Below are 17676 nucleotides of genomic sequence, written 5' to 3'. Positions count from 1 at the left end.
CCGTGTCTCCTTCCTGAGCGGTATGATGGCTGTGTGGTCCCATGGTGTTTATACTTGCGTACCGTTGTTTGTACAGATGAACATGGTACCTTCAGGCATTTGGAAATTGCTCCCAAAGATGAACCAGACTTGTGGAGGTCTACAATTTTTTTCTGATGTCTTGGCTGATTTCTTTTGATTTTCCCATAATGTCAAGCAAAGAGGCACTGAGTTTGAAGGTAGGCCTTGAAATACATCTTCAGGTACACTTCCAATGGACTCTAATTATGTCAATTAGCCCATCAGAAGCTTCTAAAGCCATTACATAATTTTCTGGAATTTTCCAAGCTGTTTAAAGACACAGTCAACTTAATGTATGTAAACTTCTGACCTACTGGAATTGTGATACAGTGAAATAATCTGTCTGTAAACAATTGTTGGAAAAATTACTTGTGTCATGCACAAAGTAGATATCCTAACCGACTTGACAAAACTATAGTTTGTTAACAAGAAATTTGTGGAGTGGTTGATAAACGAGTTTTCATGACTCCAACCTAAGTGTATGTAAACTTCAGACTTCAACTGTATATATAACAAATAAATATACAATACAGAAATGTAATAACGTTCAGACAAAAACAGAACAACCTCAATTTGTCGGGGCATGGACACTACAAGGTGTCGAAAGTGTTCAACAGGGATGCTGGCCCATATTGACTCCAATGCTTCCCACAGGTGTGTCAAGTTGGCTGGATGTCCTTTGGGTGGTGGATCATTCTTGATACACACAGGAAACTGTTGAGCGTGAAAAACCCAGCGGTGTTGCAGTTCTTGACACACTCAAGCTAGTGCGGTCGGCTCCTACTACCATACCCCGTTCAAAAGCACTTCAATATTTTGTCTTGCCCCATTCATCCTCTGAATGGCACACATACAAATGCTGTGTCTCAATTATCTAAATGCTTAATCCTTCTTTAACCTGTCTCATCCCCTTCATCTAGACTGATTTGAAGTGGATTTAACAAGTGACATCAATAATAGATCATAGCTCTCACCTGGATTCCCCTGGTTAGTCATGGAAAACTCAGTGTATATTGTCTATTACTTATAATACATGGAGAAAATAGTACATTTTATGTTTCCTCCCTTAGCTTGTGGCAAGCTGTGACATACCATGCTGCCAACTCTGTAACATCAGACTTTTCCCCAAAAATATACAAAGTGTGAAACGGTTGTCTTCGGTGGAAGGAGAGGAGGACCAAAGCACAGCGTGGTATGTGTTCAGGATATATATTTATTTAAACTCAGAACACTAAACAAAAATAACAAAGAGAGTGAAACGAAACCGAAACAGTTCTGTAAAGGTGACGAAAAACACTAAACAGAAAATAATCACCCACAAAACACAGGTGGGAAAAGGCTACCTAAGTATGATTCTCAATCAGAGACAACGAACGACACGTGCCTCTGATTGAGAACCATACCAGGGCAAACACATAAACACAACATAGGAAAAAGAACATGGACTACCCACCCCAACTCACGCCCTGACCAAACTAAAACAAAGACATAACAAAGGAACGAACTAAGGTCAGAACGTGACAAAGTGTCTCTTTGTTTGATTGTTCTGTGAATGTTGAACTTCTCATTTTGAATTTGGGGAAGAATGAGTCTTTAATTTATAGATATTTGGGGCAGGTGATTAGAAAATGTTCTTCATTTTTTAATCTCTCCTGACACAGAGTGATGACAGAGTCTGTCCTCTATGGCTAACCATGTTTTTTGATTGCATCCGGTTTCAATTGCCAGGCTATGATCTCTAATTCTGTATTTGGTTAATGTTTTCTTTGGAGTCTTTTACACGGGTTAAGTATTCAGTTAAAGTGAAGTCTCTTTCCAATGTTCGGTAGCATTCCAACTTTCGCTGACCTTTGACCTCACTCCACCAATAGTTGATGGATGCATTCTTATTATTCACCTCAGCTTCTCTTAAGTGTTGCCCTTGGGGCCAGATCACTCGTGCTAATTTCAATCTTGTGTTTTTGGGCCAGTTTTGATAAACAGTTACTCTCTGGGCAGAGACTGTTGTCCATAAATGCTCTGTCTTTCTCTGTCTCTTGCTCTGTCTGTCTCACTCTCTCTCTGTTTTGCTCTCCCACTCGCTCTCCCAGGGCCTTTGAAGTATTACTGTTCACTTCAAGATGTCTTATCAATCCTGATTACACTTCAAGGAAGGAGCGTTATTAGGTGGTTGAGGTCGAGGTGATGTAACGTTACATCGTCATGGTTTACGGGACTTGATGGTGCATCTTTCAGTAATTGGAAGACTTTGTATGAGTTGCTCACTAGGAAACCTTCCACTGGGCAAAACTGGTTGAATCAACGTTGTTTCCACATAATTTCAACAGCAAAAAATATTATGTGATGACATTGAATCAACACAGAAAACTGATTTGATTTGCAAAAAGTAATCAGCGTAAAGGAATTGTATCTTTTAACCTAAATCTAATGTCATGGTGAATTCTTTTGTTGCTTTCACGTTGACTTCACGTTAATCATAAAGAGGGCACGACTAAGCCTATTATACCCCTCAGGAGACTGAAACGATTTGGCATGGGTCCTCAGATCCTCTAAAAGTTCTACAGCTGCATCATCGAGAGCATCCTGACTGGTCACATCACTGCCTGGTATGGCAACTGCTCAGCCTCCGACCGCAAGGCACTACAGAGGGTAGTGCGTTCGGCCCAGTAGATCACTGGGGCCAAGCTTCCTGCCATCCATGACCTTTATACCAGGCGGTGTCAGAGGAAGGCCCTAAAAATTGCCAAAGACTCCAGCCACCCTAGTCATAGACTGTTCTCTCTGCTACCACACGGCAAGAGGCACCGGAGTGCCAAGTCTAGGTCCAAAAGGCTACTTAATAGCTTCTACCACCAAGCCATAAGACTCCTGAACAGCTAATCCAATGGCTACCCAGAATATTTGCATTGTCGCAAATGCCACCAATCCCCTCTTTTATGCTGATGCTACTCTCTGTTAATTATCTATGCATAGTCATTTTAACTCTACCTACATGTACATATTACCTCAATTACCTCGACTAACCGGTACCCCCCGTATATAGCCTCGCTACTGTTATTTTACTGCTGCTCCTTAATTTTTTTTATTTTTTGACTTTTAACACTTATTTTTCTTAAAACTGCATACTTGGTTAAGGGCTTGTAAGTAAACATTTCACTGTAAGCATTTCACCTGTTGTCTTCGGCGCATGTGACAAATAAAATGTTATTTGATTTGATTAGTTGACAACTCAACCAAATGTAAGTAGACGTTGTAAATAGACATTGAACTGATATCTGTGCCCAGTGGGACGTCAAATTGGAGAAAATGTAGCGATATGTAACATATTATAAACCTTTACAAGATGTTATAAAGGTTCATACAGGCTTATAACAAGTAATAAAGCATTAACCTGTCAGCTGTAAATGAAGTGTTATTCTCCAGCTGAGGGCCATCCTCTCGCTCCCTCTGCCTCACTCTCTCTCTCTCTCTCTCTCTCTCTCGCTCCCTCTGCCTCTCTCTCTCTCTCTCGCTCTCTCTCTCTCTCGCTCCCTCTGCCTCTCTCTCTCTCTCACTCTCGCTCCCTCTGCCTCTCTCTCTCTCGCTCCCTCTGCCTCTCTCACTCTCTCTCTCTCTCTCGCTCCCTCTGCCTCTCTCTCTCTCTCTCTCTCTCTCTCTCTCTCTCTCTCTCTCTCTCTCTCTCTCTCTCTCTCTCTCTCTCTCTCTCTCACTCTCGCTCTCTCTCTCTCGCTCCCTCTGCCTCTCTCTCTCGCTCCCTCTGCCTCTCTCTCTCTCTCTCGCTCCCTCTGCCTCTCTCTCTCACTCTCTCTCTTTCTCTCTCGCTCCCTCTGCCTCACTGTCTCTCACTCTCTCTCTCTCCCTCTCTCTCGGTGGTCCCACAATCCTCTTTCCATATGCTCACCCATCAGAGAGGTATCCTCCCATGTGGCTATGTTTAAAAGGTGCATCCGCTGAGGTCCCCATGCACTGGGCTACTATTCCATCAGTCTTTTTGGAATCACATATTTTGTCATGAAGTGCTGTATCAATGTGTTACTGTTGTGGTTATGCAAGCGGTGCTGTGTCCACACAACCGTTCTGGCTTAGTCTAGATCTTTCTTTTCCAGGAGTGGGGCTTTAAGCCAGACCCTCCCTCCTATATATTTGCAGAACTATCTTCTAATGAAGATTCGATACTACTTTAGATTTACTTAGAGTACGTTTCCATTGGTGTTCAGTTGCCATCCATAGGTCTATCCCTCCACCACTCTACTCACATGACACATACTGCCATACAGTCGTATATTCATGTAAACACCACATTAACACTCCACAAATCTTCAATTACTGTCTCATTATAACACACTGCATACAATGGCCTGTACTGTAACATTTATTTAACAGGCCAATTCAGTAGTTTAGCAGAGTCCGTGGTAACTTTATGATCAGGCTGTGCTCCACATGGTAACAGCCGGAGGGTTAGTTAGCCCTGCACGGTTGTCTCTCTCCGTCTCTGTCATTTTTCTAATGTACCCATTACCCATTAGGTAGTGTTCCATTGACTAACACATGGACCCTGGCTCTGTTTCTAGTTAAATTAGTATGCATACAGTATGTACTGTACTGTCTTCTATGTGCGAAGGCCTTTGTTGCCTTTTATGATTCCAATTAGCCAGTAGCCTACATTGTTTGGGGAACTACAGTACCTGTCTAAAGTTTGAACACACCTACTCATTCAAGGGTTTTCTTTATTTTTACTATTTTCTACATTGTACAAAAAAAAACTTGTTTGGGCCTGATATGGTTCTCAATCAGAGGCAGGTGTTAGTCATTGTCTCTGATTGGGCGCCATATTTAGGTAGCCTGTTTTGTGTTGGGTTTTGTGGGTGATTGTTCCTGTCTTTGTTTGGTACACCAGATAGGGCTGTTTTCGGCTTTTCACATTTCTTGTTTTGTGTATTGTTCATTTATCATCTTCATTAAAGATGTATCTAAATAACCACGCTGCGTTTTGGTCCGCCTCTCCTTCAACAGAAGAATCCCGTGACATTATGTTTGAAATTCTTCAAATAGCCACCCTTGCCTTGATGACAGCTTTGCACACTCTTGGCATTCTCCCAACCAGCTTCACATGGAATGCTTTTCCTGCATATGCTGAGCACTTGGCTGCTTTTCCTTCACTCTGTGGTTCAACTCATCCCAAACCATCTCAATTGGGTTGAGGTTGGGTGATTTTTGAGGCCAGGTCATCTGACGCAGCACTCCATCACTCTCCTTCGTGGTCAAATGGCCCTTACACAGCCTGGAGGTTTGTTGGGTCATTGTCCTGTTGATAAACAAATGATAGTCCCACTAAGTGCAAACCAGATGGGATGGTGTATCGCTGCAGAATGCTGTGGTAGCCATGCTCATTAAGTGTGCCTTGAATTATAAATAAATCACAGTATCACCAGCAAAGCACCATCACACCTCCTCCTCCATGCTTCACGGTGGGAACCACAAATGCGGAGATCATCCGTTCACCTATTCTGCATCTCACAAAGACACAGCGGTTGGAACCAAAAATCGCAAATTTGGACCACCTGTCTAATGTCCATTGCAAGTCTCATCTTTTAATGGTCCTTTAGTAGTGGTTTCTTTGCAGCAATTTGACCCTGAAGGCCTGATTCACGCAGCCTCTTCTGAACAGTTGATGTTGAGATGTGTCTGCTACTTGAACTCTGTGAAGCATTTATTTGGGCTGCAATTTCTGAGGCTGGTAACTATAATGAACTTATCCTCTGCAGCAGAGGAAACTCTGGGTCTTCCTTTCCTGTCCTCGTGAGAACCAGTTTCATCATAGTGCTTGATGGTTTTTGCAACTGCACTTGAAGAAACTTTCCAAGTTTACCTTCATGTCTGAACGTAATGATGGACTGTCATTTCTCTTTGTTTATTTGAGCTGTTCTTGCCATAATATAGACTTGGTCTTTTACCAAATAGGGTTATCTTATGTTTACCACCCCTACATTGTATACCACCCCTATCTTGTCACAACACAACTGATTGGCTCAAACACATAAAGAACACAAAGGATCTTTTAACAAGGGACACTTGTTAATTGAAATGCATTCCAGGTGACTACCTCATGAAGCTGGTTGTGAGAATGCCGAGAGTGTGCAAATCTGTCATCAAGGCAAGGGGTGGCTACTTTGAAGAATCTCAAATATAAAATATATTTTGATTTGTTTAACACTTTTTTGGTCACTACATGATTCCATGTGTGTTATTTCATAGTTGTGATGTCTTCACTATTATTCTACAATGTAGAAAATATTTTAAAGGACAGGTTACCTTACAGGTAAATAGGATGCTTTATGGTTATATACCGTACAGTGTAGCACAGCTAACAGGTAAATAGGATACTTTATGGTTATATAACGTACAGTGTAGCACAGCTAACAGGTAAATAGGATACTTTATGGTTATATACCGTACAGTGTAGCACAGCTAACAGGTAAATAGGATACTTTATGGTTATATACCGTACAGTGTAGCACAGCTAACAGGTAAATAGGATGCTTTATGGTTATATACCGTACAGTGTAGCACAGCTAACAGGTAAATAGGATACTTTATGGTTATATACCGTACAGTGTAGCACAGCTAACAGGTAAATAGGATGCTTTATGGTTATATACTGTACAGTGTAGCACAGCTAACAGGTAAATAGGATACCTTATACTGTATAGTGTATACAGCTTATTGAAGCGTGTATTATCAACTAGTTTCATTTGTATCTTTCTCCCCCTCTCCCTAGTCCTGTCTCCCTGACCTCAGGTCAGCTACCCCAAAGCCCAAAAGATTTTCACAGCTATTACTCTGAACAGTATCAGTTCTGCAGCTTCAGTTCCTCCAAGGTTCCTTCAATATTAAACATTTTCCCTGGCCAACCAACCCGACTCAAACTGTTCGCTTTAAGAAAGCTGATATTTTTGTTTTCTTTCTTTTGGAAAGATTTCATTAATGAGGCTCTTGCTGCTAACCTTGACTAGGCAGAGATGGAATGGGAATGATGCATCAAACTGACATTCCACAGATGGTCCTCATCATGTTGTGTTTTTCATTATCTCAGGTGTGGCTCCCACCTCCCCAGGCCAGTTCATTAGCAGTAAAAAACAATTGCAGGCAGACCCACATCGGTCACACACACTGCGACACACTCAGACACACAGACGTAAGCATGCATGCTCGCGCACGCACACACACACACACACACACACCCACACACGCACAAAGGGGGACTTAGTCTGAGTAGGGGCTGGAGGATAAGGCTTGATTGTCCCTTGCCTCTTTGAACCAACAGCAGTCATTCGACAACCCTCTCCATGTTCTCAAAAACAACAGATCCGATTCCCTCAGGCTATAGCAGGTTAAAGCTTGCGGGGTACAACGTAATCACACGATGGAAAACAAGACCGCCGTGCCACATACTGTGTTCTATATTGCACGCCATATAGAATGATTACATCCTTCTGCGAGCCTGAAAACCAACAGTTAAATCATGAGCTTTGACAACAGGCACCCACTACTGTAGACCTAGAGCGGTACAAGGTGAAATGAAACTGTCGTCCCTAAGCTATGATAGAACGTTGGGGGGTTCATCTCCAGAGGGGAATCAGTCTGTGATGCAGACAAATCAGCCTTTAGAGGTTTCACATCCACAGTGAGGGGAATGGAGGCGCTGGTACACTGGGGACGGTAGATAGATGCAGTTGAAGTCGGAAGTTTAGTCAAATATATTTAAACTCAATTTTTCACCATTTCTGACATAAAATCTAGTAAACAATTCCCTGTTTTAGGTCAATTAGGATCACCACTTTAATTTAAGAATGAATAATACCAGAGACAATGATTTATTTCAGCTTTTATTTCTTTCAGCACATTCCCAGTGGGTCAGAAGTTTACATACACTCAATTAGTATTTGGTAGTATTGCCTTTAAATTGTTGGGTCAAACGTTTCGGTAGCCATCCACAAACTTCCCTCAATAAATTGGGTATATTTTGGCCCATTCCTCCTGACAGAGCTGGTGTAACTGAGTTAGGTTTGTAGGCCTCCTTGCTCGCACACACTTTTTCAGTTCTTCCCACAAGTATTCTATAGGATTGAGGTCAGGGCTTTGTGATGGCCACTCCAATACCTTGACTTTGTTGTCCTTAAGCCATTTTGACACAACTTTGGAAGTATATGCTTGGGATCATTGTCCATTTAGATACCCATTTGCGACCAAGCTTTAACTTCCTGACTGATGTCTTGAGATGTCGCTTCAATATATCCACATAATGTTCCTACCTCACGATGCCATCTATTTTGTGAAGTACACCAGTCCCTCCTGCATCAAAGCACCCCCACAACATGATGCTGCCACCCCCTGTGCTTCATGGTTGGGATGGTGTTCTTCGGCTTGCAAGCCTCCGCCTTTTTCCTCCAAACATAACGATGGTCTTTAAGGCCAAACAGTTCTAGCTTTGTTTCAACAGACCAGAGGACATTTCTCTAAAAAGTACAATATTTGTCCCCACGTGTAGTTGCAAACCGTAGTCTTGCTTTTTATGGCGGTTTTTTAACAGTGGCTTCTTCCTTGCTGAGCGGCCTCCCAGGTTATGTCGATATAGGACTCATTTTCTGTGGATATAGATACTTTTGTACCTGTTTCCTCCAGCGTCTTCACAAGGTCCTTTGCTGTTGTTCTGGGATTGATTTGCACTTTTCGCACCAAAGTACGTTCATCTCTCGGAGACCGAACGCGTTTCCTTCCTGGGCGGTATAACGGCTGTGTGGTCCCATGGTTTTAATACTTGCATACTATTGTTTGTAAAGATGAAGATGGGACCTTCAGGCATTTGGAAATTGCTCCCAAGGATGAACCAGACTTGTGGAGGTTGGCTAATTTCTTTTGATTTTCCCATGATGTCAAGCATAGAGGCACTGAATATGAAGGTAGACCTTGAAATACATCCACAGGTACACCTCCAATTGACTCAAATGTCAATTAGCCCATCAGAAGCTTCTAAAGCCATGACATCATTTTCTGGAATTTTCCAAGCTGTTTAAAGGCACAGTCAACTTAGTTGATGTAAACTTCTGACTGGAATTGTGACGCAGTGAATTATAAGTGAAATAATCTGTCTGTAAGCAATTGTTGGAAAACTACTTGTCATTCACAAAGTAGATGTCCTGATCGACTTGCCAAAACTATAGTTTGTTAACAAGAAATTTGTGGAGTGGTTGAGAAACGAGTTTTAATGACTCCAACCTAAGTGTATGTAAACTTCTGACTTTAACTGTATGTAGAAAGTCAAAGCCATAGACTGTCTGCTCTGAGGGAACTATAGAGTTATTAACAGTGTAAAGTCTAGGGGGAATTCGTGTCACTCTGAACTTATCCATCTGTGATTTTGAGATTCAAAATTGACTGTGGGTAGAAAGGGAAATGTGAGATTTGACTGCATACCAGAAATTAAATTAAATTGTAACTCTGTACTCCAGTTTGGATGTAGGCCTATTCAACCTGTTTAAATGTAAGACATACTGTACGCACACACACACACAGAGATGGTTCCCTGCTTTTTAAACCTCTTAAGGATCGGACACATTTTTTAAAAAATCGCCTAAAATGACATACCCAAATCTAACTGCCTGGAGCGCAGGACCTGAAGCAAAGATATGCATATGCTTGATACCAGAGATGGAAACTCGAGTCTGAGACTCGGATTCGAGTCGCACTTAAGTTGCAAAGAAAATTACTTGCGACTTGGCGTAGACTTGTGATCAATTGACTCTCCTCAAACAAAAGCATGATATTTTTTCACTGTAATAGCTACTGTAAATTGGACAGTGCCGTTAGAATAACAAGACTTAAAGCTGCTAGGCAAATAGAAAATATAAGGCAAATAGAAATCTAATATGGATGGTGTTAAGAGATAGATGGGGAGGGGTTGATAGAGCTGAAGGTTGGTACTAATAACAACAAGATAACTAATGTAAACCATACTGTTTCTGTCAAATTTACACCACTGTTCAAAAATTTGGGGTCACTTAGAAATGTCCTTGTTTTTGAAAGAAAAGCACTTTTTTGTTCATTAAAGTAACATCAAATTGATCAGAAATACAGTGTAGACATTGTTAATGTTGTAAATGACTGTTGTAGCTGGAAACGGAAGATTATTAATGGAATATCTACATGGGCGTACAGAGGCCCATTATCACCAACCATCACTCCTGTGTTCCAATGGCACATTGTGTTAGCTAATCCAAGTTTATACAAAAAATATATGGGTGATTGGAAGTGATGCAGACAATTACATTGATGGAAGCTACAATCTATCTGCAATATTAAAGCTGATCAACCCCCTAAGAAAAAAAGAAAAACATTTTGGTTCCTTTAGTGAAGACCTGGCTCTGTTGGTGACAGTAGGAAAAGGTCATCTGCGTAGAGCAGGAGTCTGACCTCATCTTTTAAGGTGAGTCCCGGGGCTGCAGATGAGTCCAACAACACTGGTTCGTTGATGTAGATGTTAAACAGGGTTGGACTTAAACTACACCCTTGTCTCACCCCTTGCCCTTCTGCAAAAAACGTAGTTATTTTATTGTTCAGTTTAAACTACATGTGTAAATATATTTTATTATATCGTATACTTTACCCCCAACACCGCTTTGGAGGGTTTTGTAATACAATCAATCCATCATATAAGCCATCCCTGTCTCACTCTCTCCCTTCTCTTTATCCTCTCTCCCCTCTCTCACTCTCCCTTCTCTTTATCCTCTCTCCCCTCTCTCACTCTCCCTTCTCTTTATCCTCTCTCCCATCTCTCTCTCTCCCTTCTCTTTATCCTCTCTCCCCTCTCTCACTCTCCCTTCTCTTCTCTCTCCCTACTCTCTCTCTAAAATTATGTTTGCTTTATTGGCATGAAATACAATTTGTAGATATTGCCAAAGCAGTATAATGGTACATCATTTCAGTGAATACAGTACAATTACAATGAGGTTGATTATTTATTTTTATTATTATTTTTAAACTTTATTTAACCAGGCAAGTCAGTTAAGAACAAATTCTTATTTTCAATGACGGCCTAGGAACAGTGGGTGAACTGCCTGTTCAGGGGCAGAAAGACAGATTTGTACCTTGTCAGCTCGGGGGTTTGAATTTGCAACCTTCCGGTTACTAGTCCAACGCTCTAACCACTAGGCTACCCTGCCTAAATAATAATAGGACATGTGATCATGCACACAGTACAACAGTACTGCTGTTGTATTGTGTAATCTTTGGTCAATTTTAAAATATAATGAACAAAAATATAAAAACAACATGCAGCTATTTCAAAGGTTTTACTGAGCTACAGTTCATATGAGGAATCAGCCAACTGAAATGAATTCATTAATGATGTGATCTTCCTGTCTGGGTTGGCGCCCCCCCTTGGGTTGTGCCGTGGCGGAGATCTTTGTGGGCTATACTTGGCCTTGTCTCAGGATGGTAAGTTGGTGGTTGAAGATATCCCTCTAGTGGTGTGGGGGCTGTGCTTTGGCAAAGTGGGTGGGGTTATATCCTTCCTGTTTGGCCTTGTCCAGGGGTATCATCGGATGGGGCCACAGTGTCTCCTGACCCCTCCTGTCTCAGCCTCTGGTATTTATGCTGCAGTAGTTTATGTGTCGGGGGGCTAGGGTCAGTTTGTTATATCTGGAGTACTTCTCCTGTCTTATCCGGTGTCCTGTGTGAATTTAAGTATGCTCTCTCTAATTCTCTCTTTCTCTCTTTCTTTCTCTCTCTCGGAGGACCTGAGCCCTGGGACCATGCCTCAGGACTACCTGGCATGATGACTCCTTGCTGTTCCCAGTCCACCTGGCCGTGCTGCTGCTCCAGTTTCAACTGTTCTGCCTGCGGCTATGGAATCCTGACCTGTTCACCGGACGTGCTACCTGTCCCAGACCTATTATTTGACCATGCTGTTCATTTATGAACATTTGAACATCTTGGCCATGTTCTGTTATAATCTCCACCCTGCACAGCCAGAAGAGGATTGGCCAACCCTCATATCCTGGTTCCTCTCTAGGTTTCTTCCTAGGTTTTGGCCTTTCTAGGGAGTTTTTCCTAGCCAACGTGCTTCAACCCATGCATTGCTTGCTGTTTGGGGTTTTAGACTGGGTTTCTGTACAGCACTTTGAGATATCAGCTGATGTATGAAGGGCTATAGAAATAAATGTGATTTGACTTGATTAGGCCCTATTCTATGGATTTCACATGAATAGGCAGGGGTGCAGCCATGGGTGGACCTTGGAGGGCATAGACCAACCCACTGACCCACTGGGGAGCCAGGCCCAATCAGAATGAGTTTTTCCCCACAGACAGAAATACTCCTCAGCACCCCTCATATCCGGTACAATTACTTTTATTAATGTAAACTGTCTACATTATAAGAGGAAATTATTTTGATTTAAATAGCGCCTGATGTGCTTTCTTTCAAACAAGTATGGACTAATGAACAAGGGAGTCTCTTCAAATAATGTGAACATCACAGCTTGATACAATTTGAAAGGAAACACTTTGAAGTTTGTGGAAATGTGAAATTAATGTAGGAGAATATAACACATTAGATCTGGTGAAAGATAATTTGCAAGAGAAAAGCCATAATATAATTTTGTAGTTTAAGTTACATTTAGATTTTGGCCACTAGATGGCAGCAGTGTGTGTGCAAAGTTTCAGATTGATCCAGTGAAGCATTGCAATACTGGACAATATTTTGTATCAAGTCTGCCCAAATGTGCCGAATTGGTCAATTAATACATTTTCAAGTACATAACTATAGGGAACATACACAAATAGTATGGTGATACAAAATGTAAGTTTACACACTCCAAGGAATGTCATACATGATTGATCATTAGGGGGTTGGTGTGGAGCTAGAGACAGCAGGGGTTCAAACTGTAGAAACCAGTTCCTACATTTGAATATAAAAATGGATTTTATCAAGTTAATCTATGCTACGATTTATCTCTGGGACCCTCAGGAGGACAAATCAGAGCAAGATTACTGAATGTAAGTACATTATTTACCTTCAGATGTAAAAAAGTGTTTATTGTTGTGCAGTCTCCTCAAACAAAAGCATGATATTTTTTTACTGTAATAGCTACTGTAAATTGGACAGTGCAGTTAGATTGACAAGACTTAAAGCTTTCTGCCCATATAACACATCTCCGTGTCCTGGAAAGTTTGCTGTTACTTACAACGTATGATATAATTTCCCAACATAACTATAAATAATGATGTATCGCCATGATGTATCGCTCCCTGCACAGATGATTCATAGATCCCCTGGTGAAGGAAGACTACTGACATGTAACTGGCTCCCACACCTGACAGCTAGAGTGGTGGACGCTGCCTCGATCCTCAGCTGGGGCTCAGACTGGCCCCCAGCCTCAGCCCAGGCTTCAGCCTCTGCCTCAAGCCCCTCAGGCCCAGCCTCTGCCTCAACCCACAGCTGCAGCTTCAGCCCTACCCTATCTTCCCAGCCACATCCCCGACCCTATACCTCATCCCCAGCCTCAGGTGGCGTATCCGCCCATCCCTTTTTGAGCCGAGGAGAGCACAGCTGCAGCCCGACAGGCTGTTGATACCGCTGAGTTGTCCCGGCCGACAGCCATGTGAAGGTTGCAAGGATCTGGGCCAGTAGAAGACAAAAATGAAAAAGGCAGTAGTTCAGACTCAGGGTGTGTCCAAAATGGCACCCTATCCCCTCTACAGGCTCTGGTCGAAAGTAGTGCACGATATAAGGAATAGAGTGCCATTTGGGATGCATGCTGACTCAGAGCTATGGAATGACTGACCTACAAACCTGTCTGTCTTCTCTCCGCAAAGAAATATCCACCACAAAGTATTTTCATCTGTTTATTAGTTATTATAGCACTGGTAAAAATAATCAGCATATTAATGACATAACATTAGGTGTATTATGTCATGGGTGCAAGAATAACATAACGGCTTGAATGAGTAGCTGCAATAATCTTTGGTTGTATAGTATTGGAGAATGAATAGTGTTTATTATTGCTGAGCTGTGTGGTTGGTGGGTCAGATCATGGCAGCAGATGTCTCTCCTGAGGGAGAGCATAGCATGTGTTTAGTGGTTGAGAGTCTGGGTCTGGCTCAGACCTGGGTTCAAGTAGTATTTGGTTTCTGTCAAATGCTTTGAGCATTTTGATCGAGCCTATCTGGAGTGCCAGATGGTTAGATGCACACGTTTGGAACTACCCCAATCGGTTCAATTGCGCCGCGCCAGCTCAATCAAGTGTAGCTTAAACATTGAAAGAAAACAAATACTATTTGAATCCAGGTCGTCTAGCTCATAGAGCAGTCATCAAACCCTGCCTGTTGTGTGGAAACTTTAACATTGTCTGACAAAAGAAGTGAGGGAACGAGAAACACATTGAAGGATTTTCAGAGACACTGTGTGTGCAGGAAATCAAATTAGAGTTGCTGAACACTGTGAATGCATTAGATTAAATAAGGAGTAGTGCTAATTAAAATCTGAAAGAAATAGTTTCCCATCCAGTAAGTTTTATTCAACAAATATACTCAAATGTAGGTGTACATTGTATTACATAAAATAAAAAGCAAAAGCATTTCACTATTGTAGATGCCCTCTTTCTTTAGTTAATTATATTTACTCACCAACCTGGTTAGAAGTAGTTTTAACTATAGTTATGTGGAATGGCTGTTGTCGAACATACTGAGGTACATGCAAGCTCTGAGATTAAGTAGCATGTCAAATGGAAATCATGTCATTCAATTTAGTGCAGCCAGGTAACACAAAGCAGCTCCCTGTTCTGAATGACACCTGTCAAACCCCATTACACCTGGACATGGTTGGGTGGTTGGTAAAGTTTTACGTCTCTACATGAGGTCACAACCTTCATAAGACCCAAACAGGAAAGAAGTGAGAAATGTAATCAGTTCTGGGATGTTTCTGGACCTTTCTGGATGAGGTAGAACACACGTTGAGCAGGTGGGCGTTGTGATGAAGGTCTTTCTGAAAGAATTTTCCACTGATCTGCATGGTTCTGTTATCTCTATGATTCAAAGGCTGTTTCTACAACATGACAGATTTATGGAGAGTTTACCTTGGCCTCTGTAGCGACTTATGCTTCTTCACAAAAATCACATCGCTCTTGCATACTCAGACTTGCAGACGGGCTCTGCAGACGGGCTCTGACTTATATAGAGTTTTGAGTGTCTGAAGAACGGTGTCCTTTGTTAAAGTTAACTTAACGCATGGAAGGACCTGCCCCGGTCAGACCTGGGTTCAAATATGATTTGAAATCTTTCAAATACTTTCAGCGTTGGCTTCAGCATGGCTGGAGAGCGACTTTTTCATTGCAACAGGCAAGCTCAATCAAGCACACCAAGGTCTTGTTTCAACCATACACAAGGTCTTTCTCTGAAAATCTACTTCAAGACTTGAAGGATAGCACAGGTCATAGATCCCTTTCTCCCCTGTCAACATCATGACATTGGAACAACTAAAAGGTATGAGACTGCAGAATGCAGGATTTCATGTCTCTTTCCAAGCATTCGCCTCCTACCCTTCTCCCCTGGTGTTTGTGAGATGTCCGAACTCAATCCAAACACTCAGTAGCCTCTAAGAGAATTATTCTGCTCTAACAAGCCAACATCTCACCCTATTACCTATAGTGCGCTACATTTGGCCAGCGCCTCTGAGAGACTTCTAGTTCTAACAGGCTTTTTCCATGCATGTCCAAAACATTCTGTGTCCAAAACATCACCCTATTCCTAAGGCCTATGCTCTGGCCAAAATATCTGCACTGCTCTGGCCAAAAGAAGTGCACAATATAGGGAATAGGGTGCCATTTCAAACACGCGGCCAGTGAGATACAAAGATTTCTTATTTCTGAGTAGTTCTGAATAGTGTATCTAGGACACATGCGAGAGCCATATGTCTCGGTAAAAAAGACACTCCCCCTTGGTTTATTTTCTCGGATCGTTCGTCATGGTACCTTGTTGTGTACAGTACGCCCGCTCATTCACTGTACCTCTGTGTATCCATCCACACTGCTGCCATGGCGAGGAACGAGGAACTAGAATAGTCTGGCATCCATTGCATCCGGACTCTCTCTGTGAGTCTATTCAACACACATTAAACACAGTCATGGTGTATGACTGGTCTAGCTCAGTTGACCTCTACGCCCCTATGGGTATCTACCAGGGTGAGGCAATCAATTCCCTTACTTTTTTTATGGCCATCGTATGGATGGAGTCAAATCAGGAAGTGAACAATTCCAAGACAACAGAACATACATGAGAACCCCTTCACATGCCTGACAGTACTGTATTGTCATGTAAGAAATGGCATGGACAAAAACGTATTTGTTGTCAGTCTGCCTCGATTGGTAAGCTTGATTCATTCATTATAATGCTATAAGGCTAATCATCCCACTGGGCCTAATGATAGTATATAAAGGCCTTTAAGTTGGCTATTGGGTTTTCTTCCTCAACAAAGCTATAGATTTCCCCTCTCCTTAATGACAGCTTTGTTATTCTATAATTGTCCATCACTAAAGCTTTCCTAAAGGGTTTATGGATTCTGTCTCAGGGTAGATGTTGATGTTGTTTACTCAGCTAACTGAATGCCTGTTGTGGTCGATGCTTTAGAGAGAGAGAGAGAGAGAGAGAGAGAGAGAGAGAGAGAGAGAGAGAGAGAGAGAGAGAGAGGGGGAGGCACATGAGATCGAGAGAGAGAGAGAGACAAAGGAACAAGTCCTTTTGCAAAGATTAAACACTGTAAACACAATTAACCCAAGTACATTGGTTTCTTAAATAAACACATTTATTGTAATTAAACAGGCAAAATACCTTTCTACAAGAGACTTCTTTGTGTATCGTAAATACAGTGTGTTTTCTCCCCCTTTCTGCATAGCGCTGCATCATAATATGAAAATGCCAAATACAAGTTATGAGTTTTAATTATGCTGTATCTGAACCTACACTAGAAAGCCAAAAATAATATTAATGGCATGTTAAGAGATAACACTTTGTAGTGACTTGCAAAAGGCAAAGTAATGCAAGTGCATAGCCATAATTCACAATATCTTTCCACTCTTGGCAAAGGTTATGGAACCAGTAATTATTCTATGAGGGGAAGGTATCATTTTAATGGCATGCATATTCGCCATCAATCAAGTATTTCCGATATTAATTTCACGATATATTTCTCCTCTTCTTTTACAGATCTCCAGAGTGGAAATCCCAGAGCATTAACCCTCATCAAAAGAAATCTACTATATGTCTATGTATGCCCATTAGAGGATATCTTGCACAAGCTATCTGACTTTTGGGCCAACTTGTCAAGATGACGCAATGTGTGTGGTACTTGACTGAGTTGACTCTGTACTTTAGGCTCCCCTTCTTGGCACTTTGATATTGGCCGCACCTACATGTGGCTTTGGTGCAGCTGTGTGCTATTGGCTGTTGAAGTGACATGGTGATGGATGTCAGGACAGGATCACAGTCTGACGTATCTCAGGCGTTTGGTCGAACACACAGGCTTCTCAAGCTCTCTGACCCCCTGGGAAACTTTGAATTCTTCGC

This window comes from Oncorhynchus keta, chromosome 30 (genome assembly GCF_023373465.1).
Source record: "Oncorhynchus keta strain PuntledgeMale-10-30-2019 chromosome 30, Oket_V2, whole genome shotgun sequence".
Taxonomy (NCBI): domain Eukaryota; kingdom Metazoa; phylum Chordata; class Actinopteri; order Salmoniformes; family Salmonidae; genus Oncorhynchus; species Oncorhynchus keta.
The sequence above is the reverse complement of the archived record's forward strand: the minus strand, read 5'-3'. Positions refer to the sequence as shown.